This window comes from Camelus dromedarius, chromosome 4, assembly GCF_036321535.1.
Source record: "Camelus dromedarius isolate mCamDro1 chromosome 4, mCamDro1.pat, whole genome shotgun sequence".
Classification (NCBI taxonomy): Eukaryota; Metazoa; Chordata; class Mammalia; order Artiodactyla; family Camelidae; genus Camelus; species Camelus dromedarius.
Window position 1 is genome coordinate 79,649,234 of NC_087439.1, and position 25,543 is coordinate 79,674,776.

General features: G+C 42.6%; 1 protein-coding gene and 1 pseudogene across 1 annotated transcript in view; both read right to left on the bottom strand.

The window, feature by feature from the left end:
* Window positions 1-25,543, bottom strand: part of MARCHF4 (membrane associated ring-CH-type finger 4) — a 93,131-nt gene that overhangs the window by 34,432 nt on the left and 33,156 nt on the right. The window lies entirely within an intron of this gene.
* On the bottom strand, window positions 9,738-9,851 carry LOC116153210 (U6 spliceosomal RNA; annotated as a pseudogene).

Consider the following 25,543-nt stretch of genomic DNA (forward strand, 5'->3'; position numbering starts at 1 on the left):
TAATACTGCATGACTATTTAAAACTGCATTCCTCTTCCCCTCAGCAGTCATCCATCCACACTAAAAAGTTCTGTTTTTAGATCCTATTCTCATGTCATGCATCATTTCAGCCCCCTTTTTTCTAGACCTTCACCAGTCTCTTAGGTTTGTAAGGTAAGTTTCCCTGCCATGTCTAAGATAGACAAGGACCCACATGTCCAGAGACTGAGAGAGAACAGGCTATATCTTAAGAATATGTAGAGATTTATAACAAATCAAAAATTTCCTCTTAACTGTAGCCCCCCAACATACACATGCACACATAATTTCCCCCAAATCAGAATCATAACTTACAGCCAGTTTATAACTTGTATTTTTAAATTCACACTATGTCATGAAACATTTCTCATGGTGAGCCATGATTTTGTGGACTATATCCACGATTATTTCCTTAGAAGACAGGCCTAGGGTGGAATTACTCATTCAAAGGGCATGGACATTTTTAAGGCTCTAAACACGATCAGAAGGCCATACTGGTCTTCAGAAAGATGACAAGAATTTCCATCCATATTCTTACAGTGTATCAGTCCCTGCTGCTCTTGGCCCCTATTCAAGGTCTTGTCCTTTCTTCACATTCTCACGTGAAGCAACTGTCAGTAGTAACGTGGCTGGGGTAACCTGAGAAAGAAGGCTCAGGAACTCAGGCAGTCTGTTCCTCTCTACCGTTTTTTTCCATGTCGAGAAGGAGCAGGAGGTGGCTTCAGGATTGGGGCTAAGCTAAGGTAGGAATCTGCAGCATTGCAACTGAGGCGATCTTGGCAGAAGAGTCTCAGCTGTGAAGGAGAACCAAGGCGCACCTGGCCGGCTGGGGCTGCGGCATCTCAGCCTGGGTGCTCGGGGGCTTCTTCTTCTCGCGGAACTGGTGGGGTAGAGATGGCTCAGAGTACTCAGGCGTCTTAGCATAGCCCAGTCTCTGAGATGGCAAACTACAAGGCTAAGACACCTGGGTCCAAAGGTTCCCACACCTAAGGCCCTGCACCTGGATAGTTGCCTACCACTTCTCTTTGAGATTCCTACATATGGGAATGCCACACTGGTCCCGGTAACACCCTTGTGTGACTTGGCAGATTTGTTGTTAAAAACATATCTTCATCTAACCTGTTTTTTCCCTGCCACAATTTCAGCCCTTTTCCTATCTTTTCATGATAGATGAACAATGCACAGGCTCTAAGATCAAACAACTTCTGATTCTGCCATTTACTTGCTCTATCAGTTAGTTCAAGCTGCTAACTGTGCTCCTGAATGTGTACCCCAAAATTAGTGGCTTAAAATATAACCATTTATTTTTCACAAATCTATATAAGTTGGCTGATTGGTTCTGCTAATCTTGGCTGGGCTCGTTCATGCATCTGTGAGTTGGCTAGATTCTGGCTGATCTAGGATGGGATGGTCCACCTCTGCTTATAGGTCTCTTATCACCCAGTAGGACTGCCCAGGCTTCTTCACATGATGCAGGAACAGTTCCCACCAAGAGAGGGCAAGCTTTGATGCACAAGCACTTTTTAAGCCTCTGCTTACATCAAATTTACTAATGCCCCATTAGCCAAAGCAAGTCATGTGTGTATCCCAGAGTCAGTGTGAGCAGGCATTACCAAAAGGAAGTGGCTACAGGAAAGCATAAAGATCTAGGATCATTAATACAATCAGTTTATTACATTAGCTCTGTGACCTTCGACAATTTTTTAACCTCTCTGAGCCTTAGTTCCATCACCTGTAAAAATGCAGTGTTTGTAGGATTCTATGCTATAATAGATGTAAAATGTGTAGCACATAGTAAACTTTCCATGTGTATTAATTTCCTTCTCCTTTTCTTTTCCACCACTTTGGACTTCCTCTTTTTCCTTAAATGCATTATTCCTATGCATTACCTTCCACTTTCAAAGCTTCAACATAGTAATGCTAAACCTTATACCTGCAGCTTCTGCTGAATCCCCAACTCCTAGCCTGTGCCTAACAGAGTAGGCTCTCAATTTATTCCAAAGATTTGGAATTTGGATGCCAAGGGAATCAAGGAGTCTTCCCCTCCCTTTATTCCTGGAACTATACAGTTAAGAGATGATCTCTGGTTTTCTCATCTGGTTCCACTACCAAAAGTGAAAGAGAAAAGGTTAACATGTTTGCATTAACTGATGACTCCGAACAGAGGCAATAGGATGCAGAACCTCCATTTCCTAATTTAAAGGGGCTTTAGGGGCAAGATAAGTATCCTGGCCTCCCCTTAGCTAATCAGGCTCTAGAAGAGACAGTAATTGCAGCCAGTCCGTCCTGCTGGGGAGACCCAAGGCTGCCAGCTCCCTTGCTGGGAATAGAATAGAATTTTAATTGGCTGTGAAAGCATCATGGCAGGAGGTGCACAAAAAAGTTGGTCCTCTCCCCCAAAGCAGGTGAGAGAAGCAAGGGAAAGGCCCTCGGGAGGATTTTGGCAGCAAAGATCCACTCCATTCAGGGGCCATCCCGGCTGCAACACCACTGCTCCAGTTCCAGGGCTGAACTCCAGCCAGGATCAAGGACTCTCTCCCATAGTGCACTTGGGGTGGTCAGCCCAGCAGCGCCAAGGCTGCAGACCTTCTCACCTCTGTGCTTCCCTTGACTTTCATGAGACAAGCCCTACATAGTTACTGTCACTTGTATAACCAAGAAAACCAACGTTACCCACCTCAGAGGGCTCTAATACAAGCTTACCGCCCCGCTGATCCAGTGTGTGTGTGTGTGTGTGTCCATTTTCCATTCGTGTGATTTGAAGCAATGGCATAGCATTCCTGTACTGTTGTTTCAGAGCAATGCTAATATGTTTTCACTCAAATAAATTAATGTGATAATGTTTGGGGAAGACATGTGCTGGTGACAACGTGTGTGCTTTCTGCCCTGGCAAGTCCTAGAACACACACGTGGGATGACAGGTGTAGGTCAGTGGATGTGACTATGAGAAACAAAACAGTGTGAGTTTGTTAGTGTAAATGTACAATGGTGCATGGTGTGGGCTTTGGAGACTGCTGGACAAGTTATTTAATCTCCCTGTACCCTTAGTTTCTTCATCAATAAAATGAGGGCAATAGTAGTTCTTATCTAACAAGGCTATTGGAAAAAATGATTTGATGTAAAGAGCTTAGAATAATGCAGAGGCTCAATAAATGTGTTTTCATGACTACTTTTAGTGGAGAGGGTGGAGCTGGTCATTGACCTACCCATTCTCTGTCGCCCTAGTGATATAATGAACTTGTTGGTGAAAAGCAAAACAGAGAAAACAAAAAATACACAAGCAAAATCAATGCTTTCAGAAAATTATTTTGTGAGATAAAAGCTTGGTAGAAATTCAGAATTTTCAAAGAAACTGTACTACATGAATGCTTCAAAATGTAAAGCAATAAAGCATCATTTATAACTACTAAACAGTTTTATTGGGCATTTTGATTTTTATTATCAAATTTCTATTGAAAGTTTATTACAAGTTCATTTATGGGAGGAGGGATGCATTGAAGGTGACTATTGAAAGTGGAATTTTATAATTTATAAAGATATGAAGGCAAGCTTCTAATTTTTAACCCCCCCCACACACACGCACTATTTCTATTCTCACTGCTCCCTCCCCCTAATCATACCTACTACCTCTTCATTGGGGAATAAGACATCTTTCTGGTTTAAACTCAGAACACAGGAATGAAAATAATCAGAATTAAAGAAGTGACCAATACGCAGAATCCTCTCTGAAACAGTGAGAGCTTCATGTTCATAAGAAGCAGGCTGAAGTCCTTGACCTTTGGGAAGAAGCGCTTGAAGAACATGGCATTGATTCATGATTTTAGAAGATAGAAGAGACTACTGGCAACAGCCCTTTCCCCCTCGAAACCTGGCCCCCAGATCACAACTGGGTGTCCAGTCTCCCGTGGCTAGTCGGTCTCACCTTGGACCGCTGATGTTTGGGAAATTAGTAGGACAGCCACTTAAAGAAGTAAATGTTCACACAAATCAACTCACCCTTCAAGGGACGATTTTTCTCACTTTTCTTGCATCTGCCATAGATTGGCAGGGTCCATGGAGACAGAACCTGTTCTGTCTCCACTGTCCAAGGTGGGAGACAAGGTGGGGACAATAGTGGGGACCAGGGAGAGCAAAATTCTCCTTTCGTTTAGTTGCCCCTTTCGTCCTCTTTCCCTGAACCCTCATCTGACAAAAGAGATAAGTTACTCCTGACATGTACATTATGTAAGGTAAATATCATTTATTTTTGTTTCTATTCTGTTGTGTTTGTCTTTATTTTTTAAATCCCCACCAGCCAAGTCTGTCTTAGACTCTAGAATAGTGTGTAAATCACTCATAGACTCCATGGAAACCATTCAGCTCAGCAAGCAAGAATGCCATGTGTGCCACTTCTAATCATTCACCAAGCTCTCAGTGACAGGGTTCTCACTATCTCACCCATGATGGCTACCCACTGCATTTTGAATAGCTCCAATCAGTGAGTGCTTGCTGGAGGAATGATAAACAGTAAATTGCAAGTTGCAAGAGGGCAGTGCTGTGTGCAAGTCATGATAAAGAGGCATTACGAAGGACTGGAGGGCTATCAAGCTGTATGGCCATGTGCATCTGTACCGGTAAGAATAGTATGCATGTGGAGCCGGAAGAGGAGATAGGCAGATGTAAGTTGATGGTTGTACACTATGGGCTTGTCTGAATGTTCACGTGGTCATGGTGCCTTTTCCTTCACCTCTGCAATGATTTCCCCCATCACCGGTCCCGCCTCCCTCTTCTGGAGTAAAGCCCTATCCCTGTTCACCACGAGCATCACCTTTCTTGCCTTGGCTGTAACCCTCAGGCAAAAATGCCAGAGGGACGAAGAATGGAGGAGAGGCAGAGAAGGAGAGAGGAATATAAACTGAAATAACCCAACTAGGGAGCTTGAGGGGTGGGGGCTACAAGACTCACCAAGGAATGGGTGAGCAGGCTCTTTATGGCCCCAGCCAAACCAGCAAACATCCGCACATGTAGACTCAGACTCAATGGGAAAGAGCTCTATTCCCTGAATCTTTGGCCTACTACCTCTCAACCCAGAGTTATCACAGACTTATGTGGAAACTGAGCAACGTGTGCTGGGGGCTTTCCTAGATGATCCAATCACATGGAAGGAATCAGGAACTGGCCATTGCCGACCATCTCCCTAAACTCATCCCTTTTCCTTTTGCCTAAGTCCCTCAGAGGCATGACACAGTGTAAACTCTCCAGGATAAAGAGGCAGAGGGACCACGCACATCTTATCCCAGCATCCTCTGTATCTAAGTACTCTCCTTTCTTATCAGGACATCCCAACACATCTACCGAACTGCATCCCACTCTCCTTTCACCTAAACATTGTGATCACGGTAAAGGTTGTTTTGATTTCACCATTTGGACCCCAAGGACATTTTGATTCTGTATTCATAAATGCAAAGTTTTAATGGGAGATATACATGCATTGCTAAACTCTTTGAAAATGTATTTTCCAAAGAAACCTCCATTAAGCCAATTTAATTTTTGATCAATCTTTTTTAATATAGAGCAGTTAAACTGTTTCATCTTTTTTCTATTTTTCATTTAATGTTATTGAAATTTTTCATTGGAATAAATCATCTTGTAAGTAAAATATGTGTTAACCATTTGATTAGTTGATCTGTTTTTGGTCCATATTAAAATTCACTAATTATAGCTTCTGTCGTTGAAAATTTTATTCTGTGGCCTTTATAATCCTTCCAAATTTAATTTTTTTCTGGATCAAAGTTTGTAGATCTGAATTTTGTTAAGAAGCTGTGAATGTTCTGCCAGGTTTTAATAAATTATAAATTTTGCAGAAGGCAGTTTTTTAGCCATTCTCCATTTTCTTGTAGTGAGTGTTCCTAAATACCATGAGTGAAGCTGTCCTGCCACACATGAGCAAGAGTAGTTTATTAACTGCCTAGTGCACATGGGCATCAAATAAACACAATCTCCTTTAAGCTTTCAACAGTGCTGAGAGGTGAGTCTTATTATCCCCTTTTACAGATGAGCAAACAGAGGCTAAGAGTAGTGAGGCCATTTGCCCAGCGTCATGCAGATACATTCACTGTGTGATGCACCTGGTAATTGAACATTAAGCTTTGAATGTTAAGAGCTTTTAATTTTTTCTTCCTACTATACCACAGTGTCTCTCTCTCTCTTTTTTGGGGGGTGGGGTGGGTAATTCGATTTATTTATTTATTTTAATGGAGGTGCTGGGGATTGAACCCAGGACCTTGTGCATGCTAAGCACACGCTCTACCGTTGAGCTACGCCCTCCCCTCTGTCTTCATAATGACATGGTGTCCACCAGCTGCACACATACCTCATGATGCCTTTTGGGTTGTTCTTACCTACTTCCTGTTCTCTCTCTGTCTCTGTCTCTCTTACTGTCTCTGTCATATACACACCCCCTGTGCTGCTGACAAAGCACCCAGACTGCCATCTGACTCCAGGCCTCCCCCTCCTCCCCGCTCTTGGGTAGGTGGGGGGGGGTGGCCACAGCCGTCCCAGGGGACCCCCTGGGAGGAGCGCCTACTGGCAGCACCTGAGGTGGATTCACAGAGGGTCACTTCAATGTGTGCATGCAGGTTCCCACTGGAAACTTGAGTGAGGTGGCCACGTGGGGTGTGCATGTGTGTGTGTGTGTGTGCGTGTGTGTGTGTGTGCGCGCACACGTGCTGCTCACAGTGACTCACAGGGGCCTGACCACCGGGCTGGAGGGATACATCAGCATGCTGTTTCTTCAGGAAGAGCGAGTCTTTTCAGTGGAGCACATCGAGCCGGTTTCCTTTTTCACAGCAAATTACAGGGGGATGGGAAGGAAAGGAAATGGAGGGAGAGAGGGAGGGCGAGGGGGTTCTATTTTTAAACCTTTATCAGGCATTAGTTCTGTGGAAGTTTCTGTGAGGAAAGAAGGGAAGAGAAGATGGGAGGAAGCAAGGGATAGCTGGCAGGAAGGGCAAGAGCTAGGGTAGTGGTTTTTAAACCTATGTTTTTTTTTTTAGGGAGCTGGAACCTTTTCTTCAAATGTATCCTATGAGGAATGTCAATATTTAAACCAAATAAAAGGGAAGCTGTGTTAATTGACACGAGTGAGAGTTTCCAGGTCCTCACAGTGCACAGGGGCTGCTGTGACAGCTCTACGGAAGGCAGGTTTAGACCATTTGTTGAGCAGGGTATCGGAAGAGAACCACACTTCCATGTATTCATTCATTCATGAAATACTGGTTGATGCATATTATGTGCCAAGTGCCGTACAAGACGCGTGGGGATATTATGGCAAATAAAACAGACACTGGTCCCTGTTTATGGTCTAGCAGGAGAGACAAACCTCTGTGAAAAAATCAGACAAACAAATGTAAAAGTGCTGCTTTGACAAGATCTGAAAAAAGAGGACAGGGTGCCCTGCCCTGAGGGCACCATACGTGGGCTGAGGGCTGAAAGACAGGCACTAACTAGATGCGGAGGGGATAGCAAATCTAGGGTCCTGTGGCAGGAGAGAGCGCGGCAAGAATTCTCGATGTCAGTTCCTGCCTTGTACCCCACCCCAGCACTTAGTGGCATAAGCCACCACCATTTTTACTAGTCTCACCATTTTGTGGGTCAGAAACACGGACAGTGCTTGACTGGGCACTTCTTCTCCATGTGGCATCAACCAAGGCCACTCGGTGGTATTCAACTGACAGATGGGCTAGTCTGGAGGGTCCAGGATGGCTTCACTCACATGTCTGAGGCCACGTGAGGCTGACTGGGGGCTGGACTCAGCAGAGACTGTTAGCCTGCACGTGGCCACTCCAGCATGGCGGTGTCCGAGTGGTTGGAATTCTTACATGGTGGCTCAAGGCTCCCAGAGAGTGTTCCAAGAGACAGGAAGTAGAAACTGCTAGTTTTGTAAGGTCTGGACCAGGAAATCAGCCCAGCATCAATTCTACTGCATTCTGTTGGCCAAAGTGGTCACAAAGCCCTCCTAGATTCAAGAGGAGGGAACTTGGACCCCACCTCTTAATGAGAGTGTTCAAGAATTTGTGGTCACCTTTAATCCACCGAGGCAAATGTGAGGGATTGGAAGAAAGCCAGTGTGGTTGCAGTGCAGAGTGAGGGGGGACAGTGAGGGAGGGAGGAGGAGGCCTTGTGGGGGAGAGTTTTATTACCCAGGCAGGGCTGCAGCACATCTCTGTGCAGGTTGTGCACTGTCCAGCTCCAGAGGGTGCCATTCCCATTGTCTGCTACATGAGCAGGGGCCTTGGGGTTATGCAATCACAACCTACATGGCCACACCGACCCCAGGACCCATGTGAGACCAAAGATTTTGCTGATTGACACTCAGAGCTTTTCTGTCTCACGGAGATGACATACAGGTGGCCTGCAACTTAAATAGGAGTTGGTTTAAAGTTTGGGTCTCTACAAGTTGAAAGTTGCTACAGACTGAATGCTTGTGTCTCCCCCAGTCACATGTTGAAATCCTGATCACATGTTCCTAATCATATAATAATATCCTTATCTTTCATATGTTGAAATCCTGCTATTAGGAGGTGATTGGGTCAGGAGGGTGGGACCCCTCATGAATGGGATTAGTGCCGTTAGAAAAGAGACCCCAGAGCACTCCCTTGCCCCTTCCACCATGCAGGGATACAGCAAGTAGTCAGTCATCCATGAATCAGGAAGCAGGTTGTCACTAGACGCTAAATCTGCTAGTACCTTGATCTTGGACTTCCCGGCCTCCGGGACTGTGAGAGAAATAAACATCTGTTGTTTATAAGTCACTCTGTCTCTGATATTCTGTTATGGTATCCCAGATGGACTAAGACAGAAGCTTTACCTAGATTTACTAACAAAGGTCACATCTGTTTTTAAAAGCAAGCATCCCCCACTCCATGCCCCCTAGGTACTCTAGGCAAAGGGCTTGGCTTGTCTGAACCAACCTGTCTGGCCAACGGCAAGAGCATCTTGCCCTGCCTACTCTGCTGTACCCCTCAGGTGCCAAGGTCTTCCTGGTTTGTCCCAATTTGTTAACTGAACCAGTCCTCTCACACCCTTTCATGATTCTGCCCTGACTCTGGCCTAAGCAGGTTCTGCCTGCCAGCCTTCCTCTGCAGGCTCAGAGGAGGAATGCTTCCTGACAGACTCCATTCTCCCCTGACTCCAGCCTGGCTCAGCTTCTACCTGGTGTCCTCCTGGCCAAGCAGCTGGTTTGCCCACACCTCATGCCAGCCCTTGATGGGGCCCTGGCAGAACACAATTACCAATGGGTTTGAGTTGTTTCATGCAAATTTGAACATTTTCATTGCTGTAGAATGTTGCACTGCATGGCTGTATCATCATGTACCATCCACTCTACTGTGGATGAAGACTTGGATTGTTTCTAGTTGAGGGTTGCTATGAACAACTCACGTACATGTCTCAGTAAGAAGGATGGCCACTTGAGGAAGAGGGACCAAAGGCAGCAATGTCTCCCTCACTGGCCTGATGGAAGTTCTAGACCCCGAGCTGCCATCCTCTCAGCGCATCTGACCCTTCTCCTTCAGAAGTCCCTCCCACATGTGGTACTTCCCAGAGCTCCAGGCTTGATCAGAGTCAGAAGATCGTTTTCCAAATATGGCTCAAACTATTTCTCTCTCTTTTTTTGTTTACTAAAGTATAGTCAGTTTACAAAAATGTTGTGTCGATTTCTGGCATACAGCATAATGTTTAAAAATACGGAATGCCTCACAAATCTCACAAATTTGCATGTCGTCCTTGTGCAGGGGCCATGCTAATCATCTCTGCACTGCTCCAATGTCAGTATATGTGCTGCCAAAGTGCACACTATGGCTCAAGCTCTTGATGATTAACTGCAGTTCTGGATCTTGCAAGTCTGGAGTTTTAGACTGACAAAAGAAATGGGATCACAAGCTCTCAAAAGAGGCTCCACCAGGATTTCTCCTTTTCTCCACCCTAGGAGTTTATCCATAATAAGTCTGTCTGGCCCTAGTTGCTATGCCATGTCTTCTAACTACCCTAGTCTTGACTTCTCTGGATTTTAAGCACTGGCATACCTGCTCTATTTTGGCAGTTCCTATTGTGCTGATCTAGTCCTGAACATGCCCAGGGGGAGAGAAGTCCACTTTTATTTCATAGACCAAATGTTGGCCTCTTGTCTCAGCCAGCATGACCCCAGCATATTTTTCTATAATGAATGCCATGTGATCCCAGGCAGGTAACCTAACCCCTCTGAACCTCTCGGTTTCCTTGTCTGAAAATTGGAGCTAGTAACTAACCCCTGTCCAGCTTGAACAGTTGTTGAGAACCCAGTTCTTGGAGCTAGACTCCCTGGGTTCAAATCCAAGCCCTGCCACTTACTAGCAGACAAGGTGGAGCTACAGGAGCATTCAGCCTCCAGCTCAGGGTGTGAAGCATGAAGATGCAGGGTGCAGGTGACACTTAGGCTGGGAGGCTCCTGACGGTAACTGCACTGTCTGACATCACGGGTGCCTTCATTATGTGATCTGTCAGTGTCTGTCTATGAGTGCGAGGCGTTTAGCACTCTTTCCAGAGAAGGATGTTTATAAGCAATTAATAATGATTAATAATGAACTGAGTAAACCATCATTGGGGCCTATAGATATTACAACTCCTCAGCAGAAATGAACCAGGAATAAGAAGGAGAAAATAAGTGACAGCCTGGCTGTGTGAGCAGATACCACTGGGGAAACTGAGGCAACACTGAGCAGGCTATAACCATCATAGCCTCTGGAGCCTATCTTCAGTGTTCCAGCCTGGCTCCTCAGAGCCTGGCATCTCTGCAGGCATGACCCAAGGCCCTCGGGTCCTCCATCTCCACCCAAACTTCATTCAGAGTAATTCTATTTTCATCTGCTTTATATATTGGGGGGTCTATGGAATTCATTTGAAAATAAAGTTCTGCTGATAAAAAATGTTAAACACAAGAATTAGATTTTTGTTAGATGTTAATTTAATTTTATTCTTCCACTTTGGGTTCTTCTGTTACATAAGAGGGTAATTTGAAAGTATGCAAACACAGAAAACAATAATGATGCTTCCTTATATTTTCATATTGCTTACAAATTTGCACTGTGCTGTTGATCATGTTTCATATTTGATTCTCACAATAGCTCAGTAAGCTCTTCAGAGGAAGACTTATTCCTCATCTGCAGGTGAGGAAAATGGGGTTAAGGGCTCTGAAAGTTTCCCAGGGAAATGAAAACCTCTTTGGGAAAAGTCCTATCAGGCTCTGGTTGGTGATGTCAGTGATGGTGCTAATCACAGAGCTGACAATTTTTAGGTGCTGATTTTGGTCAGTTCTTATGCTGGAACTTTAGCTATTCACTCTTTTGTTTCTCACAAAGACCCTACGAGGCATATAATATTATCAGTAATTTGAGATTCTGCGTCATTGAGTAACTTGCTAAAGGTCACACAGCTAAGAGTTTATGCATTGAACTTGAATCTGATCATGAGAAAATGATTAAACAAATCCAAATTAAGGGACAGTCTACAAATAAACACCTGTCCTGGTCTCCTCACTCTTCAAAAATGTCAATATTCTGAATGATAGACAGGTAGGGGAGCTGGATAGAAAAAAATCAGTTTATGGGGTCAATCAGGGATATTTGAATATAAATTGTATAGCTTTTAGCGTTGTGTCATTTCTAATCTCCCAGGTGTGATCATTGTATTGTTCTTATATAGGAGAATATGTTTGTCCTTAGGTTCGTAAAGAAATATTTAGGGGGATCATGAAGTGTGCAAGTTACTCTCAAACGGTTTAGAGAAAAAATTTTGATAGCTAGCTAGCTGGCTAGATCATTGTATATATAGATGTATATAAAATATGTATGTATGTATACATATGAATGTATGTATGTAAGTAAATGTATACTAGATATAGATATAGTGTATATATATGTGTCTCTCTCCATCTATGACACATCTATCTAAATATATATCTATATATATCTCTATCTGCCTGTCTACATGTCTATCTATCTATCTAGAAAGAGAGAAAACACACAATGTGTCAAAATGGTGAATCTGGGTAAAGAATTTATGAGTTTTCATGTTATTATCCTTTCAAATTTTGTATACATTTGAATGCTTTTAAAGTCAAAGTTGAGGGAAAAAAATTTTAAGGAAAAAAAGTCAGGCCCATGGAGCTCCTATCCTGGACTCCAGATCTTGCGCCTTAGGACAGCCATGGAAACTGGTTTCCTGAGGGCCAATGACTGGCCCCCTCCCCAAAGCTCAGTAAACAGACCGGACAGGGGAGCCCTCCGGTGTACCTGGTCCTGCCTAAGGTGTGGCTTGTGAGCCAGGCCCACCCTTTGTTTCCTGAAACTGCATTCTACTTTCCCTCTAAGCACTGTGCTTCCCACTCTTTGTCCCTGACAGTCCCCAGAAAGGAATCTTGCAGGTTGACAAAGGAGCCCAGATTATGACGTTTGCAGGCTGCCCAGACAGTTATATATCATTCATAGCTCATTAACCCGAGCTAAAAAAGGAAAGCTCTCAGCACAGTCAGCTGCTAATCCTCAGGGCACTGCTTCTGATTTGGTCTAGATTATACAACCTGCTTTGCCACTCCCTGTCTCCTGTTCCCAGCTTCTTTGACTCCTTTCTCAGAGAAGGATGTGGACATGCAAACCTGTCACGGTTGCTCTTCATGTTTGCTCCTTGTGAATGGCAGAGGCAAAGTATTTGGAGAGGAAAGAGGATAGTAATCATGGTCAAAATGCAGTCTCGAGACTATTGTAGACTTCCATTTCCTGTCTTCCCATCTATCCTCCTCCCATCCCTCATAAGCATAAAAAATGAAGGGTTGAATCTAATGGCAACATATCTTTACAAAGCATCTGGTTCTGAAGATCCCATGGCACGTTACAGATGGTTTCTGGAAAACCTAATTAATCCTCACAGTGTGTCTGTGAAAGAAGAGGTTTTGATCTAAATCTACCCTGAAGAAGGCACAGAAGTATGTAAATGATAGTAGAAGGAATTCAGACCAGAAGAGAGGTAGAATTACCAAACGGTATGGACATAAAATAGGTTTCTATGGCAGCTGATACATTCCTTTTTCCAAAATATTTTTAAAATAGGAGAGAATTGGACATAGGACACTTTCCTTTACATACTCTGCTCAACCCAGAAGGGCCACGTAAGGCTTACTTGCCTCCACCACACTTGAGTTTAGGTGTGTACGTATAACCAGCCTAATTAATCAATGGACTACCCTGGGCACAGTGATTGACTCAGGAATAGGTCACATGACTCAAACCATCTAAGGTGGTCTTCCTAAGATCCTAATCCTTTTCCTTTAAAAATATAAATATAATTTAAAAATAAAATTTGAAATCAAACTCTGGATACTTACTAGATTCAGGTATATATCCTATGTCATTACTTAATCTTCAGAAATATTATTAGTAATGATTTTATAATAATCCATACTGTGGCTGAACCTCAAATTTTTTCATGTCCTAATTGTCAAACACTTAGTTTTTACTCACATTTTTATTTTAATAAACAACCACATGAGCATTTTTAGTGGAAATTTCCAGAAGTAAGATTAGGGGCCAGTGGAATATGGACATTTGTAAGAGTCTTCTTTCTGGCAAATCCCATTCCAGAAACATCATCTCCATTTATTTTCCCATCCATAGTGTATAAGCACTTGTCTTACCTCATTCTGCTCAGCATTACATATTATAATTTCCTACATTGCAATGAATTTTTAGGGGCAAATGGTATCTAATTGTGGTTATAAGTTGTATCCTTTGATTACTGGTAAAGTTGACTTTTTTAGGTTTAACAAAATAATTTTTAAATGGAGTGAAATTGGTTCCTCTTTTGTGACTTTCCCATGGTTTTTAGAGGTAAGTGGTATCTAATTGCTCTTTTAAGTTGCATTCCCTCAATTATTAGTAAGGTTGAAATTTTAGGCTCATTAAAACGGTTTTAAAGTAGTAAAATCAATTCCTATGTGACTTCTTCAATTATTTTATGTCTAGTGTATCATGTTTATGCATTTGGAAAAACTGACTAATATCAAATGTTAAAGAGTAAAAGTTACAGCCTCCCTGCACCTGATTGTAGAGCTGCTATAGCTTCTCCACAGGTAGTTCTGAGGGAGCAATGGCAGGTGACATGAGGCGGCACGTGAAGATTTTAAAAGCACATGTGTACACCAGAAATTGACACAACATTGTAAACTGACTATACTTCAATTTTTAAACAAGGATACATGCGTCCCAATGTTCACAGCAGCACTATTTACAACAGCCAAGACATGGAAGCAACCTAAATGTCTATCAACAGATGACTGGATAAAGAAGTTGTGGTATATATATATTTTTATACAGTGGAATATACATTATATATATGTATATGTATTATATATGTATGTGTATATATACACACACACAATGAAATACTACTTCATAATAATACAACCATAAAAAAGAACAAAATAATGCCATTTGCAGCAACATTGATGGACTGAGTAATTTTCTTGTTAACTGAAGACAGACAAATGTCACATGATGTCACTCATATGTGGAATCTAAAAAAATGATACAAATGAATTTATTTACAAAACAGAAACAGACTTACAGATATAGAAAAAAATTTATGGTTACCAAAGGGGAAAGAGGGTGGTGAGAGATAAATTAGGAGTTTGGGATTAGCAGATACTAACTACTATATATAAAATGGGTAAACAACAAGGTCCTGCTATATAGCACAGAGAATTATATTCAATACCTTGTAATAATGAAAAAAGAATTTGTAGCTCTTATTGTATGACTAAATTGCTATGCTGTACACCAGAAACTAACACATTATAAATCAACTGTACTTCAATTAAAAATATTTTTAAGAAAAAAAAAAGCACACGTAAGTGAGTGTTGCCATCTTCCTCTTTCTGACTGCCTCTGACCAACTCTCCATCTCGCTCATCTTCATTCACAACTGCTAGACATGATTCCTAGATATGCAAAGGCTGTAGAGAAATCCAGTTTCTCAGGGTTGTGGAGGGAGCATAGATTTTCAGGGCCTCCGAAGGCTGATGTGAATATTGCATGAAACACATCAAAGATATCTGATTCCCCTGCCATTTAAATGACTTGAATCAGCCAGAAGATACCCTTAATTAAGGATCCTCTCTATGCTGAGCCTCGAAATAAGCATTATGGGAAGCACTTAAGGCTAAGGCAATAATGGAGGAAAGGAAGTCATCGTAGAGAGAGGAGACGGTGGGGCTGGAAAACCGCAGTTAGGTGAGCCATCGATCCTACCCCATCCCACATCCCAGGCTTCGTTTCTCAGTTGCAAGTAAAACAGGGATTATAAGAGAACCAGGCTGCATTACAGCAGTGTGTTATGCTCACAAGATACTATTTGGAAACACTTAAGTTAGATTTCTCATTCACACCTTATACCAAAATAAACTCTAGATGAATTTAACACTCAACAAGTTTTAAAAACATCTCCTATATATCCTTTCTGTACCAGACACTAGATGAGGTGCTGGAAATACAAAACAGATACGAGGTTTCTGCCCTTCATGGAGTTTACAGTCTAGCTGCAAAATTGTGTAAGTAGACAAATAAAATATACAACCACAATTCTTGATAAAACTTATGAAGGAAAACCATAAGGTGCTAAGAGAAAGAAAAGCAGGCTCTGGGAGAACTTCTTCGGGTTGCATAACCAGGAAAGGCTTCTCTGAGATAATATTAAATCTGAGACTTGAGGAGTGAGAAGGCACCACCCTGGAGAAAGATCATTCCTTCCACGCAGGCTGAGGGAACAGCAATCAGAAGACCATGAGAGTTGAGAGAGCTGGACACACAAGAAGAACAGGCAGGTTCACATTTTATAATCATGGGATAGAGAAGTCCTGTCTAAATGTGGTTCCCAAAAAGCTGGGGCCACAGAAGTTCGACAACATAAAAAAGTTTAACTACTTCATGGCAGAAACCACATAAAGTTAAAGACACGTGGTAAACCAGGAAAAGTAGTTGTAACTTGTACGACAATAGGTTATCTTTACTGTATAAAAGGTACTTAACACCAAATATAAGAAAGGTTAACCGTCCCCAAAGAGGGGTGGGGGGAAGGTCAAGGAAATTCACAAAACAAGAAACACAAATGGCTAATAAATGTTAAAACTCCTCTAATAAATGAGAAATGCCCATAAAAACGATTGTAAGGTACCATTTTTTTCCCCTCGTGAAATTGGCCAAAATTGAGAAGGCTGTAACCCCCAGAACTGAGGAAGGTAGAAGGAGAAGGTACTCTATTCCCTGCTGGCGGGAATCTACGTTGGAATACCTTTTCTGGAGGACACAGAGCAAAAGTCTTAAAAATACGCCTACTCTTCAACTCAGCAATTCCGCTTTTAGGAATTTATCAAAAGGACTCACTCAGTTCTGTGGAAAGATTCATTATAATATATTCTATCTATGAGGCTGTTCATTATGATATATTCTATCATGATTAAAAATCAAAGGCAACCTCAAGAGGGTCATTCATACAATGAACTGCAGTGAAATCATAAGAATGAGTCTATTAAATGTGTACTTTACTGACATGGAAATGTATTCAAGATGGTAGGTAAAAAAAAACAGTACTTATAATAAGATTGTATTTTGTTTTAAAATATCATGTATACACACAGAAATGTCCTTAAAAATGTTAATAGTGGTTGTCTCTGAGTGACTGGGATTACACGTCCTTTTTACTTTCTTCTTTTATACTTTTATATGTCGTTTGACCTTTTTAGAATGAGCAGGCATTACTTTTTATAATAAGAAAAATAAAGCTGTTTTCCTGTTGGGGTGGGTAAAAAGTGAGTCATTACGGTTCCCCTGGGCCAAAGGGGGCTGGAAGATGATCCGGCTGCCTGGCTTCCTCAGGCAGGCCTGTTTGATCAGCATCACCTGAGCCCTTGGGAACAGAGCTAATCCCCGGGGAGGCAACACCCACCTCCAGTCCCCTTCTACCCTAGGCTTAGACACAGTCACCCCATCCACATAAGCCCCCTGCTCAATGCTTTCTCTTTCCTGGGAAACAAAGCCCTTTGCATGCTCTGATTCATCTCCCGGTTGGAGGCCAAGTCACCAGGGTGGGGGTGGGGGGCTCAGACGCAGGTGTCTGGGGTGACACAGCGCGACACAACGCCTCCGGAGTAAGGGCAGCCCTTCCGCCTTCGAGGCTGTGAAATGTCAAGCGTGATTAGAAAAGTCACTTGTCCTGACAGCTCTCTGTGCTGCCCCGGGAGCAGCCTTCCTGCTGGGAACATCCTTAATTGAGCTTCCTGTGGTGGGGTCCCTGCCTGCTCACTCCCTCGCTCCCTCACAGTAAAGGAGGCCCTATCCTCTTGCTAGGCCTTCGCCAACATTAAAAAAAAAAAAAAAAAAAAGCCAAGGATTGCAAAACCTTGCAAAAACAGAGCAGCTCTCTGATTCAAGAAAAGAGAGGAGGCGAATTTCTAGGAAAGGGGGTTGCATGGTGGAGAAAGAAAAATGCATCCTCGGAGAAAAGAAATACCCAGCCTTGAGGAAGTAAGGGAGGAGAGGGGTCAGAGGAACAGATGAGAAAAGAAACACACACCAGAGTCATATCAGTAGAGCAAGGGACTGAAAGCAGTGCATGAAGTTACAAAGCACAAACTCTAAAGACTGAGGCAGAAGTTCTCAAATAGCTCTGTGCTCCTCTTGGCGGCATCCCCAGAGATCCTAATTCTGCCAGCCAGGATTGCTGCCCAGGAATCTGCATTATAAAAACACCCGGGTGGTTTGGAGCAGGCTGTCTGTGCACCCTGCTTTGATAATCCCAGTCTAAAGAATATGGGTGGACATGTTTGAGGGACTAGTTGCTGGATACATCAGAGAAATCCAAGGAGTAGAGAGTGAAGGATGCGATGGGGGTAGGGGAGAGGAAGAATTGTGTGTGAGGAAAGGGAGGAGATATAGTTACATAATCCTCCAGTTCTCCTGAGCCCAGGCTCAACCGGAAGTGGCTTCTGACCCCGTCAAGTGCAAGCCTGATATGAGTGCCCTCCCCAAGGCTATAATCTCTAGTTGGTGTCTTTATGGAGGACCTGCACTCCAGGGGAACACTGACTGGACCATTGCACAACCGCAGAGCTTCCACCATGTGTGCTAATCGACACAGAAGCCTGTTCAAACGCAGCTTCTGATGCAGTGGTTCTCTGACTTCTAGCAAGCTGCCAGGCAGCTTCTGGTCCACTCTGGGTAGCAAGTCCCTACAGCACAGGGGCTCTCAATCCGGGCTGCCCAGGGCAATCACCTGAGGGGTTTTGGGAAACAGCGATGTTCAAGCCCCACCCCCAGAGATGAGGATGGAATTAGTGTGAGGCATCAGGATGCCCCCACCAAGGCTGATATCCACCGCCCAGGGCACCTAAGCAGGGTCACGGAGCCAGGCAGGGGTCTGGAGAGGGCAGTCTGGTGGTACTCCCTTTTCTTCAGTAAGCACTAATCAGGCAGATGAATATGGAAACTCTAGATGTACTGCTTTCAGACAAAGGCTCAGACCCCTGGACTTAAATATGGCTTCAACTGTATTTTATGTTTGAATAATAACTCTTATAATAATTGTTATAAATAGCATTTTAAAGCTTACAAAGTTCTTTCCCATACATTATATTACTTGAGCCTCATAGCATCTCTGTGAGGTGAGACAGATCTTACACACATTTTACAGAAGGGAAAACTGAGGGTTAGCTTTAATATTGAGCGTTAAGTTATCAGGCTTCACCTCAGACCTACTGCATTTTAACAGGATCTTCAGGTGATTCTTGCGCATGTTAACATCCAAGTAAAACTGCATACCATGTGCCTCCCATCTCTGGCTGGCACCCAAAGGGTTAAAGTAGAGGTTCTTAGGTCACCTGACGATCTTTTAAAAGATGCAGTCTTGGCTCTTGTTAGTGCTATCTAATTATTCTTAGAGTCTTGGAATGAGGTCTGAATTAGGAAATATGTTTTAGAGCATTCAGTTCAGTCTTTGGCAAAACGTGGATGTGGAAAACCACTGCCATTAAAATCACCTGCAGTGCTTGTGAAACAGGCAGATTCCTGCACCATACCTCAGACCTCCTGAATCAACATCTCGGAGGTAGAATCAGGAATCTGCATTTCAATTGTCTCCTCCAGTGGTTCTTAACATTTAGGCTGAGAACCCCTACCTTATATCTGTGGGGGAAAGGTATCATTAAAATTAAATCATTATTTTAGGGAGTAGACAACACTTTTATTCCTGTTTGATTAGATCTAAATTATCCACTTTAATGTGATGCCTTGTTGATTTATGGGGGCTGCTTTCCTCTTATTCCCTGTTTTCTGCCTCTGGCTGTTTCCCTCCTTATTGGAGCTGCCCCCAGAAGGTGGGCAGGGCAGAGGGGATCATGCTGCACTTTGTACATGGCTTTTGCGAAATATGTGGGGGTCTGGACAAGAGGAAGATATGACACCATCAGCCAACATGAGGTTTTAGGGATTATCTCTGGGGTTTAGAATCTATTTTTGCCCCATTGGTTGGCAGTATTATTTTCTAATCCTGGTAGGAGTTTCTAAAGTAATGGGAATATTATGTGTGCATTTAGCTTTCATCATGTTTTGTCAAGGAAGCACAGCAGGGAGGTTGGGCTCGAAAACATCAAATCCAATTCCTGTGGCCACTAAGCCCTTTCTCCTCCCATGAGAAACTGTTGGAGCTCTGATGTACATCAGCTTCCCATTTCTTTTAAAGCAAGCTCTTTTGACACTTCTCCATGGGCAGGCAAGGTGACAAAGAATATGACCAGGTCATATGGGGATAGTGTGAAGGATATGAATGGAAGAATGAACAATGGACACATTGACTCCTCAAAGGATTCTGAAATTCCACGGTTGTTTGTGGTGCTGGAAGACAAGGGAGAAATATCAACCATTGCTCCAGCTGTCTGACACCAAGCAGGTAAAGAAAGCACATATTAAAATTACCAGAAAAAACTACAAATCATTGATGAAAGAAATTAAAGAAGGCACATGAAAAGACATCCTATGTTCATAGGTTGGAATGCTTAATATTGTTCAAATGCCCACACTATCCAAAGAAATCTACAGGTTCAATGAAATTTCTATCAAAACCCCAATGGCATTTTTTACAAAAACAGATGAGACAATCTTAAAAGTCATAGGGAGCCACAGAAGACCCTAAATATTGAAACCAATCTTGAGAAAGAAGACCAAAGCTAGAGGCATCACATCATGATTTCAAAATATACTGCAAAGCTACAGTAAGTAAAACAGTATGGTACTGGTGTGAAAACAGATGTGAGACCAATGGAACGGAATAGAGAGCCCAGAAATAAACTCACGCATATATGGCCAACTGATCGTTGACAAGGGTGCCAAGAATACACAACGAGGACAGAATAGTCTCTACAACAAACAGTTTTGCAAAAGCTGGATACCCACATGCAAAAAAGTTAAATTGGACTCTTATCTTACATCTTACACAAAAATCAACTCAAAACAGATTAAAGATCTAAACATTAGGCCTGAAACTATAAAACTTCTAGAATAAAACATAGGACAGAAGCTTCATGACATTGGGCTTGGCAATGATTTCCTGAATATGAAACAAAACAGGCAACAAAAGCAAAATTAGACTAGTGGGACCACATCAAACTAAAAAGGGTCTGCACAGCAAAGGAAACAAGCAACAGCGTGAAAAGGCAGGCTGCAACATGGGAGGGAATATTTGCAAACCAAATGCCATAGAAGAGGTTAATATCCAAAATATATAAGGAACTCCTACAACTCAATACAAAAAAACCCCCCAAGAAACCAAAAACCAACCAAACAAGAACAGCAAAAAAAAACCTTGATTTTTCAAATGGGCAAAAGAGTTGGAAAGACATTTTTCCAAAGAATACATACAAATGGCTGACAGTTATATAAAAAAGATGTTCAATGTCACTAATTATCAGGAAAATACAAATCAAAACCACAACGAGGTATCACCTTACACCTGTTAGGATAACTATTATTAGAAAAAAAGGCAAAAGATAACAAGTGTTGGTGAGGATGCGTAAAACTTGGAATCTTTGTGCACCGTTGGTGGGAATGTAAGATAGTGCAGCCCCTATGGAAAACAGTACGGAGGTTCCTCAAGAAATTAAAAATAGAACTACCTTATGATCCAGTGATCCCAGTTCTGATATATATCCAAAAGAACTTAAGTCTGGATATTCAGTCATCTGAGAGATATCTGCACTCACGTATTTGTTGCAGCACTATTTACAATAGCCAAGATGTGGAAACAACCTAAATGCCCATCAATGCATGAATGGATAAAGAAAATGTGGTATATATATAACATGGGATATTATTCAGTCTTTAAAAAGAAGTAAATCCTGCCACAGGTGACAACATGAATGAACTTGGAGGACATTGTGCTAAGTGAAACAAGTCAGTCGCAGAAGGACAAATACTGCATGATTCCACTTACATGGGGTATCCAGAATAGCCAAACTCAGAGAAGCAGAGAGTAGAATGGTGGTTGCCAGGGGCTAGGAAGAGGGGGAAACTGAGAGCTGCTATGCAATGGGTATAAAGTTTCAGTTATTCAAGACTAATGTGTTATAAAGATCTGCTGTACAACATAGTGTCTGTAGCTAACAATACCATATTGTTCACTTAGAAACTGGTCAAGAGGATAGGTCTCATGGTAAGTGTTCTTATGTCTTACTTCAATTTAAAATTAAAAAAAAAAAAAAAAAGAGTACCAGGAAAAAGAAGGGTTTTGCCAAGCAAACACCACTAGCCCTTCCCAGCTGACTTTAGATACTGACTGTGGAAATGATAGGGTGATGCTCATCAGAGCCTCTTCCCTTCTTACATTGGAAAACTCACTACCAGTCACCCGCAGAAAGCAGAGGGGGTCTCTACGTTTTGAGTCTCCAGGCTCTGCAAGTTAGTGCTTCCGGTTGAGCAGCTCATCCCTGGAAGAATGTTATACCAAGGGAGGCAGGCCGATCCTCGTCACCTCCAACATGTAAGGGGAAGGGAGCCAAAGAAGTAGCATCTTTCAAGGGTTCGATGCATGCCTCTCTCCAACCGGCCACTGCTCTAAGTGCTGGGGATACAGGAGTGAAGGAAGCGGACAATACCCTTGCTCCCAGGTGAGTCAGTCCAGTGGGAAGAGTTAGAGCACAAACAAGTACTTTATGTAGGTCAGGGGGTCATAGCTGCTGTGAAGATAGTTAAATCTAGATAAAGGGATAGAAACAGAAGCTAGTAGATGGTGGTCACGGAAGTTTCTCTAAAGAGATGAAACTTGAGCAGTGACAGGAGTGGAGTGAGGGAATGAGCTGAGTAACTATGCGGGGGTCGGGGAGGGCTGTTCCAGACAGAGGAGTACACGTTCACAGACCTGAGGTAGAAGCAGTCTGATTGAGCAAAGAACCACGCAAAGGCCACCATGAATGAGGAGAGTGGCAGGAAGTGAAATCCAAGAGGTGGCCAGGGACTCCATTACTCAGGGCTGGATTCTGAATTAGCTAATGGGAAGCACGTACAACTTAAGAGATTTCCTCCCCCAAACTTTCATGATGTGACTAAGAAAACTCATCAAAACTGCTTCTTTAGAGATCCTTATAAACAAAGACATTAGAAAAGGGACACGCAAAGATGAAAGTAATCTTGTTAGGGAGATGGGATTATGGATTTTATTTCTTTTTTTAAAACAAATAAATTTGGGGTTGCTGCAATGCTTCCAGAATATAAAATATGTTTTCCTTAAAATACATCCACTCTCTCAAAGGCAGGGTGGTGGTCTTGTATCCTCAGTTCTTGGAGTTGCACCCAATGCATGTCAGACACTCGTAAGTGCTCATAGACTCAATGAACTGAACCTCGGGAGGTGAGTTACATGTTCTGTTTGGAACAGGAGAGTAAGAAACTCTTCAGGTCCTACCTGAATCAGGTCAATGCAATCCTAGCTTCTGTACTTCAGCTAGGAATTTTGCTGTTTTCAAATTAGCCATGCCTGGAGCGAGTTTAATGGCTAGAGAAATATAATAATTTTGAGCAGAAACTACAGACCTTCTATTGGCCTTTTGGGGAACACACCAAGCTTGCTGCCTGGCTGCCCCCTGACACACTCATCCAATCCAGAAGCTCATATGACTGTATAAGCTGTATCATCACTCAGTGTCCTTGTTGGTTTCTTCTCCCCAGTGTGCTGGGTGGTGTCAATGGGATGTTGAAAAATCTGCTTAGAACTTAGGGCCATTGTAAGACACAAAGGTAGATTCAAGGAATTCAAAGAACTGAATGTTAAACAAACCTGCAAGTTATAGCAGCTGTTACCAGCTGTTAAGGTTTTCTTTTCCCATATTTTCTGGGAAATAAATAAGAAATGTCACATAAACATTTGGCCCAACGCCTATGGTCCTTAATCCTCCACCTCTCTTATGAGCATTCAGTTTAGTTAATAATAAAAGCATCTACTACAAGTCAGGTTTTCTGATTAACGTTTCATGTAGCTTTACTCATTGAATCTCGTGAGGAAGATACAATCACACCCATTTTACAAACTGAAGTAACTGAGGCTAGGAGACATTAAACCATTTGCTCAGAACCACACAGTCAGCAAGAGGGCAAAGCAGGTTTAAAATCTAGGTTTACCTAATTCCAAAGCCCATGATTTTTACCATCACGCTGTATAGCTTTTCAGGGCAGACTGGGGTGTATGGTGTAGCCTCTTTTCCTTTAAGTAAGATTTCAAAATGCTACTTTGAAGTTAGGTGAGAGTGGAGAGGAATGATTACATTGGAATGCCAGAGATGTAATACACAGTTCAAAATTAGAAGCTAGGGGTGAGACAAGATGGTAACTTAGCCTAGGAGATAGACTTCTGACTGTAGGAGGGCCTTACCTTCTCAGTCAAAACTCTGAAGCTCCCACAATTGTACTAACTACCTCCCATTCATTCATTCATTCAAGCAAATACATAATTAAACACTGGCACACCAGCCCGGGGCCAGGCAACAGGGACACAATGATAAATACAAATACAGTGTTCCCCATTCTCATGAAGCTCATAGTTTTGTGAAATCTGTCTGTCTGTCTGTCTGTCTATCTATCTATCTATCTATCTATCCATATGTCTACAATATTTTCCAAAATAAATATTAAATGGCAAAGGTTGTAAGTCCAATACAAGAGAGCTATGTGGTGCTATAAGGGTGTGTAAGAGGGGACTGGTCTATCCTTGAAGAAGCAACGCTTGAGCCAAGATATGAATGATGGCTAGGGATTCAGTAGATGAAGAGAGGAGGGAACATGCTAATAGATGTAGCCAGCAATTCCTGTCCTCTCTCCCACTCATCTTGCCAGAGCAGAAACCTGAATCTTGGGAAATGGAGACTGGGCAGTACAAGAAATGAATCCTTCAGGTCTCATTCTTCCAAGTGCATGTAGCCCTGGGAATACTGAAAGTTTTATTCGCTGAGGAGAAAGAAGAGACAAGGTGACTGGTGATACAAAACCAGAATAGAGATATTGTTATTTTATCCTCTGATATATCAGTCTTCTGGACTCCACGGTGACACTGTTAATCAGGCAGGAGTCTCACTGTCCCATATACAGTATTTGTTTGATCTAGAAAAAGATGCCATTCCTCTAGGAAGACCCAACCTTGGACCAGGGCACCTGGCTTGACGAGCAAAGCATGTGCTGGATTTCTACCCCTATTGACCAGCTCCCCCAACCCAAACCATGTACTCTTGCTCAGTGAACAATCATCATATCCATTGATGCTGACCCTGTGGACAGACCCCTGTTATACAAGTCTCTGTAACTGAGAGAGCTGTGAAACAAGGATTAGACTGATTGAAACTGCTGTACACAATGATGAATAATTAGGGTGTGTGTGTGTGTGTGTGTGTGTGTGTCCTGGTAAATGAGTGTAAATTACCAAAGACAGCTAGAGAAGTACAAGAGGATTAATGAGAATGAGAACCAGCAAAGCCAGTTTCTCCCAGAATGTGTTACCAGGACCAACTTTCCAGGAGACAAGTAGAAAGCCAGAGATGGATACCAAGCCCCTAGAAGAAAACTAAAACCAGACAACAGGCAACTGGTGATGAGGTGCCTAAAATAATTAGAGAAGTTGAAGGCTGAGGTCCCTGGAATCTGGCCCCATCCTGGTTTAAAGTAAAGGTTTTTAACTTAGGGTCCATGAATGAGCTTCAGGGGATCTTTGAACTTGCTGAAAGTGTTGTATTATTTTTGCACACATGTGACCATGAGTACATTTTTTGTGAGGAGAGTTCCTAGCATTTAGATTTGAGCATCAGATGCTCATATTAAGAACCACTGGTTTCAGGATATACAGATGACCTGCCTGGGTGGGTCAGCACATACTCTGTAAAGACAGAAACCTTTTGTTATGAGATAGTCTGTCAGAAAACTAAGCTATTTAT